We start from the raw sequence: 8,047 nt of genomic DNA on the forward strand, positions 1-8,047 counted from the left end.
ATTCCCAGAATAATCCGCACTTGGCTGAAGTGATTTGTCTGATGTCTCTCTTCTGAGGTTAACCATCACTCTTCAGATCCCCTTTGATGAAATACTGTGTATCTCTTCAGCTTGCACTTTGATCACTTCAATCATGTCACAAGGATCCAATAGGGTGACAATAATTTGCTGAGTACGCCTGCACCAATGACGAGTTTGATCCTACAATTTTACGTCAACAATGGAAATACATAAGCTTTTATAATAGGAAAAACATACATACATTATAGAATCTAGAAACCCATGTAACATGTAAGGAGCTAGTTAAACTTAAAAAAGTTACAAAATTGTGCCGTTCAATAAAACATTGACAGATCACATTTCTATAAATGGTATCTATTGTATTCTTCAGATAAAATTCTTAAGGTAGTGCAATATATTATCGGTTGGAATTTTTTCCCTTTACAGTCATAACATGTTAAAATAGTTTTTCTTTAAGAGTAAAAAAAATTCATGTCAAAAAAGTAGAAAAATGTTAGTTTGTAGAACTAGAAGTAGAACTTTATTAGTCTGTATTCCAAGAGTAGAGAATAATAAAGTTTGGGGAATCATAATCACGAGTTGTTAGATGATTGGGAAGGGGCCCCAAAATCAACTTAGATGTCATGGTAAAGTAGGGGTTATATTTTAAAATACAGCAGGTAATAAGTAATTTTGAAAGGGTTGATTACAGTTTTGAGAAAAAGGTAAAATTTCTTTGATTGCATACCAGAAACTTATAAATGTATACGTGGTTTTATATGTATACCGTAAATGTGTTTGGGTATACGTATACTTATCTAATTATGTACAGTAATTAGGCGTTGGAAAGTGAACATGAGAGACTGAAAATAAGAACCTCGGTTGGACTCAACTTATACAGTCTTCAAATTTAGATAGATTATAAGATTACAAGATCAGTCCTTTATAAATATTAAGTAATGACTATCAAGCATAGTAAAACAACTACTTCTGTTCCACACCTTTAATCTAAAACATCCTCTTTTGTTTTTTCAGAACGTGGTAGACAATTTCCGCTACTCCCGTGACTTCCTGCAGTTTCCCATGGACAGACAGAGAATGGAGATTGTGCTCAGTGTTGCGTAATGGAAGCGTTATTGGCTTTGTGTTTTACTATATTTTGTTTTTCAATTATGGGTCTTACGCTACACTGTTTGTGTTTGTTGTTACTATCGACTTAAGTGTATTCAACACTGATTCTTTTGTTGATATTTCTATATGTTTATGTTTTTCGCTTTTTCTCAAAACAGTCCCATAACTAGAAATGTTGAGTTGTACGCGTTCATAAATACCATACAGAGGTAAATAAATTTGTTCTTGGAGCTACCACATTCCGCGCACACGTATTATCGTGTGTAAATAAAAAATATGACATATGCAGCATACTTTTGATACTTTTAATAGTCATTGATTAGTCAATCATTGTAGCGATAGCCACCTTCGTGAAGTACAATCCACTCAGTGGAAGAACGCCGTTCATAATTCAGTGTAACAGTCAGGTTTCCGCTTATTTAGCAAACACAATATTGTGATGTCTTGAATATGTTTTCGGTGCTTAAGACCTGCTCTTGTGTCATAGTCCATCCAGTATCGAATAATAGTTAGGGAGATTCAGACTTCTCCAGCATTTCTTATTTTTCAACCACATCCATTTAAAACCATTCTAGAACCGGAAGCACTCAATATTTCTTTACTTTCATTCAGCAAATAAGCCTGTAATTCAATATTTCCTCTCAAATTTATTTGGGAACAGTATTGTTATAGTTAAGATTAGAAATTTTGAATACTGCAGTAATTGGATGCTATTTCCCTGCTTAAATGAACAGCGTGAAATAAAAAGTAGTCAGTGAACTGTGTTCATTTTGCTTCAGCCTATAACAAAAATGTCAAATTTATAGCACGGTGTATTGTATAGGCTGTAGATAAGAGCATGTAGCTGCTGCCGATACCCAACATTATGGAGGCACTAAATATTGACCACATTAGTTATAATAGAGAGATACGCCGCAGCTAGTGCAACCTTCGCGTCGTGTCGCCTTTAGCCACAAAGCGCTGCAGGGGTACTGAGATTATCTGGAACTGTGTGTGTGTGTGTGTGCGCGTGCGTGCGTGCGTGCGTGTGTGCGTGTGTGTGTGTGTGTGTGTGTGTGTGTGTGTGTGTGTTTATTATTTATATTAATTTAACATATATTATACTGATTCATTTTCATTCAATTAGTTATCCAGCATTAATTTTATTTGGGATAACTTCGTACTGAAATAATCAGCCTAGTAATAAACCAATGAAATTCTGAATTATTTAGCTTGCATTACTTGTTGTGCAAATTTTGAACCACTGAATAAACTCTCGGCAGTTTTAACAGCTTTTTATCAAGAGAAAATAATAAATATATTATTCAAATATCAACACGAAAAATTGTGTTCCCCATGTCAAAACTACTATTGTTTAAAGTAACAGAGTTTTACTGAAACAGAAACTAAAAGTGAAGTTAGCATCCTGAAATTCTTGCAAAGAACATAGTTTATTAAAAAAGATAATTTTAAGCTATAGTTGTTCCTTATCTATTTAATATTAATTAAGTTTAACTTTAATGTTCTATAAACTCAATTGAATGACATTATGGAATGATCTTAAAAACTAAAGAATATTATTTTAATTTGTGAACTATTCACTCTTTTTATTGAATTAAATGTAATATTTACTTACGTTCAATGCTTCAAAACGTAAAGGAAATGTTTTCATTTAAATTATGACATTATGTGTGTCACAATGTCAAGACTTTTAACGGAGTTGATATTGTAGTAGAAGTTACATAACCTTTAATTATTGTTAATATATGAGTTTTGTTGAATAAAATATCTGTAAAAACTTTGTGAACTATCTTTGGTTATCTAAAGTTTAAGCTTATAATACATCCACGTGTTTTAAGTGAATTTAATTATTAATTAAATTTCTTATTGGAAATTACAATTTAATTAAATTCAATTACAGTGTATTATAATTAAGTAAGAACACGGTATAGCGTATGTAAGCAAACACCAAACCATCAAGTTAATTAAAAAGAGAGTATTTTCTTTTTGTGGCATTTATATGGCATATATATTTAAATATAAGTTCTTTGCAAAACAAATGTGTCAAATTTTCGTAAATAACTAAACATATAGAGTGTGCCACAGAAGAAAATTAAAATACAACATATACGCATACACAGCTCGTTATCACTAAAGTTGACTGCCTATCGCCTGTACAATAATTGAATTCTGAAAACCCGCCTGAGGAATACAATTAATAATATTTGCTATTAGAAAATGGTTCATTATATATTACTAAAATGGAATAATCAGTATAGATTTATTACTCATTACATGTTCAAATTAGTTACTGATTGAAAGTAAACATTCGAATAGGCAACAGATCTGAAATGCAAACTGGACGAAACTCATTAACTTAGATTAAATGCATTCTGTTTGTATTTATGCAGATATTTTCGGACCTTAATGCACTTATATTAAAAGAATAAAACAAATTGTTTGTCGCGCTTAGTTTGGTTTGGTTTTAATACTGCAGAAAACTTTTACTAATTAATAGAAAAGTACTTGATAACCAACTACTACATATTAATTAAATACTAAATACTTAACTCCAAATTAATATTAATACTAAATATTTGTTAAAAAGTAGTCGAGGTACTAAGTGTGAATTTGCATTGTATAAGCATACATGCTTTTTCGTGAAATCGATGGAGAAATAAATAAATCGTTAGCCGCGTTTGTTTTGGTGGGCGGGAATGGAAAGGTATCAAAAGTGTATGGATCGAAAGGTACCAAACGTGTTTTTTGTTTTAAAACGATGTAACGTGTGTGTGTGTGTGTGTGTGTGTGTGTGTGTGTGTGTGTGTGTGTGTGTGTGTGTGTGTGTGGTGTGTGTGTGTGTGTGTGTGTGTGTGTGTGTGTGTGTGTGTGTGTGTGAACGTGTTTTTCGTGTGTAAAATATGTAAGCAATGAATTCTGAACTATACATTTTAAGTTTACCACAATTTCGACTTTAGATACGTAAATGAAAGTCAAATCAGCTTTAGACTTCCAAATAAAAATCGATTATCTAGCTGAAAATTAAGACATTTTGTCTTTTTATCTCGTTGGCCCGACAAACTGTTATTATTATTAACTATTATTTACATGGTTGTCAGTTTGCTATAAGTTGTGAAGTTAAAAATATGGTTTGAGTATGCATAAAATATTTATTATTCTTAAACAGTACAAAAGTGGATTTAATATTTTTATAGAAAGACTAAAATTTCTGTTTTTAACTTATATTGAATTAAATTTATTGTTCCACTACATTTTACTGACACTTGTACATATTGATACAAATAGAACAAGTAGCCGGGGAGGAGGTGTAACAAAGAGTAACAGTGGGTTTAAGAATCATTTATCACAAAAGGTTGGGCCTCCGGAAGCACTCCAAATTGCATAACTCTGCAAGAATGTCAAGTATAGAACTGTTATTGAGGGTCAGGGCAGAGTCTTATAGTGGAATTTAAATATAAGGTCAGATTACTCTCTTATTGTAAGGGGATCTATTCTTAAAATACAAATGGATGTGTCTCATGCAAAGTTTGCCCTCCTTTTATTACACGTCGTTAAGTCTACATTAAACCAAACCAAACGGTGAAATTTTTTTTAAATCCTTAATAAACTAAAATATAAAGTTATAAACTTTGCGATTAACATAAAAACTATTGAGAAAGCTAGCAATGCATTTTGTATGAAAATAGAAAATACTACATAACTTACTGTTCGAAGTTCGTGAGCACATTCAATTCATCTTACCTGTAACGAAAACCTATTATTAGAAATTCCTATTACTTAATACGAGTTTACCTTAAATTACATTTTATTTACATACATTATGCTTGTTCAAAACTTAAAGACGTAAATAAACCCAATTTCATCTGAAAATAGCTAAATTACTAATGATAATTCTCTAGAAAATGAAGGATACAAACATAGCGTCGGGTGAAAAAATTATAAGCTTATATCCAGCATAGCAAAAAAGACGCACAAATAAATACCTATATCTCTATTATGAAGGAAAGATAGGTTTTATAACGAATGCATTAATAAAGAAATGTGGAAAGTAAGTTTTTCCAGTTCTCGTCTCTCTCATTTATTCCTGTTCTGTTGTCTGTTCATTTTTATTGTTGTTTCTTATTCTATTCACAATGTCACACACAAGTTCACAATTTACGTATGCCATTCAATAAGCAAGTAATCTTAGAAAGGAATGGAGTGTTTACGTCACCTATCACAAGTTAATTTAATAGATGCGGCATATAAACGGAGATTTTCAACTTCATTAACATGAGCAAAATTCATAAATGGGATAAGATATCCTCTAATGAGATATTCATTAATGATGACAGGGTAAATAAAATTTTCCCTTTTAAATTTTAACGCTATAGCGTAAATTCCCCCGTATATATACCGGGGATAATTCTGGCTTAATAGAACTTAAGTTTTGACATATTTAATATTTCGAAATGAGTGTCAATCCATTGTTTTAATTGCGTAGGGATACATATTAGAATATGAATTTTAGAACGACGTACGTACATTTTTTTCGATAGAAGTTTATAAAATGCTGATTTCCTCTAAATAATGAATTAAAAGCGCGTAGATAGTCACGTAAACATTAAAAGTCCAAAGTGGTCCAACAGGTAAATAAACATCACAATCTCCGATAGTGAATAAGATCCGTTAAATAACTGTTGAGCAAATGTCATTCAACTTCGAGACTAGAGCAGTCGTGCGTTTATTTGAAAATTCAAGCTTGATCGGTTTTAAGTTCTTAAAACAAATTAAGGCAGTCGTCAGTTTCACGGATTAACTTGTAAAGTTTTGGAGACGGGTGATTTAAATTTGTTCCGTTCTGGGGTAAGTTCGTAATGAGGCAACCAATAATTTAAGACACATTTAAATAGTTTATGTTAATATTAGTGTTTTTCACTAGACAACAGAGTGGAAACATATTTAAAGTAAAAAGGAAGTGAAGACGTGTATTAAAAATAACGTTCTACCCAACTAAGTTTCTCCCTGCACTTGTTGAATGTTTCATGTAATTAACCCCCGTTGGATAATTAATTTGCCTAAGTAATTGTTTGGCAAGTGTTCTACTCGAGCAAATCATTTGTGCCTCATTTTCTTGTTACTAAAACTCGTTGAAGGACCGTCAATTTAACTTCGTTAGGATTTATTAAATATGGAAACAATATATAGACGTTCAGTAACAATAAACTAATATCTTCAGTGTCTATTGGGTGAAAAAACGCACGTATTTAAATAAAATATGAGTGAAATGAGGAAGATGGGTAACTAAATTTTAATGTCCATAACTGACGTCTATCAAGGAGTCGTGTAATTTCAAGTGGATTTTGAATCACAAGAGTTCAGGTTCTGATATCCAGCATCCAATGGCAAAGTTTATTCCTCCACCTGATTCTGCTGACCTGGAAATCTTTACAGAACTCCTTGACATAAAAGAGGATGATGTGGATGTCAGATGACAAAAGAAGACCACGCTCTATCCTCTAACTATTCTCGAACCTAATCTCTGAGTCACTATTACGGCTATCAATAATATTGACTTTCCTCATAAAATGTATTCGTTTTATATATACTTGAAAATAGACCTTCAAGGGCCCACTATTTAAATAGACATGTTTCTAAATGTTGCTTAGAAAAACTTATTTATGTTTCCTACAAATTTTAAGAGAACCAAAGGTTTGGCAAGTGAGCAAGTTGCCACATAGTTCTCAATTAACGTCACGATGTGGATATTATAAATTCGTTGCTGGCTTGAATGTGGCGTAGGAGTTGACGCGGTATACAGCATAGTTGTTATGGTCTGACCTATGACGTATTGTAAAGGAAATATTGAAAGGAGTGCTTTTATTAAGTTATTTGTGGACTGCGAAAGAAGAATTATCCAAACAAGCAGTACTGAAACGCCTCAGTCTAAGAAGTACAGTGTTGAGATTGAGGGTACAAATTTATGCTGTTGACGATCAATTGAGACCTAAATCTGTTCTTTCAAGGCCGTTGAGTTTTTGTGAGTTTCAACAATCTGGTGTCTTAGAGAAATTACCATTAGGGTTTACGAAGGTGAAACTTTGATACATGGAACAAGATGATCAGCAGAGTGCAAGAACAGCGTGTGGACTTGTTTGGTCACCTCTCTCATATTGGAGTCATTTTGGCTCTAAGAACTGAATTCAGCAGTGAAGAACCAGGTTTAAAAAAAATTTTAATGAATTTTGATGCTAAAACATAGAAAATTCGTTTCGTCACTAATCTAAGTCGACGCTATAGCGCCGTCTCAAGAATTCAAGCAACACAAGGGAGAAGTAACATTTCAAAAGGGTAGGAAAAATCTAAATTAAATAAAAAATTAAATAACTCCTTGGTTAAAAAGATCACTAATTATTAAGTATATAGTCTAAAAACCTAAAACGCTTACGCAGATTCGGTTTACTCATGATGAATCATAATATATTATATTTGAATTTTGTTTGTATTGTTTTAACTCGCCTTCGGCTCGCTGGGGGCTACGCCCCCAGGCCCCCAAAGTAAACGCTTGCAAATTCGGGGATAAGCGGAATTCGGTGACTGGTTAAGTCCGGACATTAAGTAAATGACAAGGGATTTAAAAATTGACCTTTTTCATAGATTTTTTTTCTGGATTCGTATAAACTTTTGACTTTGAGGGCATTTTGCGGTTAAACCGTTAGAGATACGACAAAAAGTGACTGGACCTTTCTTGTTGGAAATTTAATTTTGTCTTTCGATTGTGCCCTCAGATCTGATCTACGACCTATGGTTTAGCCAGAAATGAGCTCGGGAGAAAAGTCTGCACGGGTCAGCTATCTTGAATTGTTTAGTATAAACATAATAAAAACCGACCTCAAGGCAGTATTTTAAGTCGAACAGGGGGTTTAATATCACCAGG

Source organism: Homalodisca vitripennis, unplaced genomic scaffold (assembly GCF_021130785.1).
Source record: "Homalodisca vitripennis isolate AUS2020 unplaced genomic scaffold, UT_GWSS_2.1 ScUCBcl_4971;HRSCAF=11452, whole genome shotgun sequence".
Lineage (NCBI taxonomy): Eukaryota > Metazoa > Arthropoda > Insecta > Hemiptera > Cicadellidae > Homalodisca > Homalodisca vitripennis.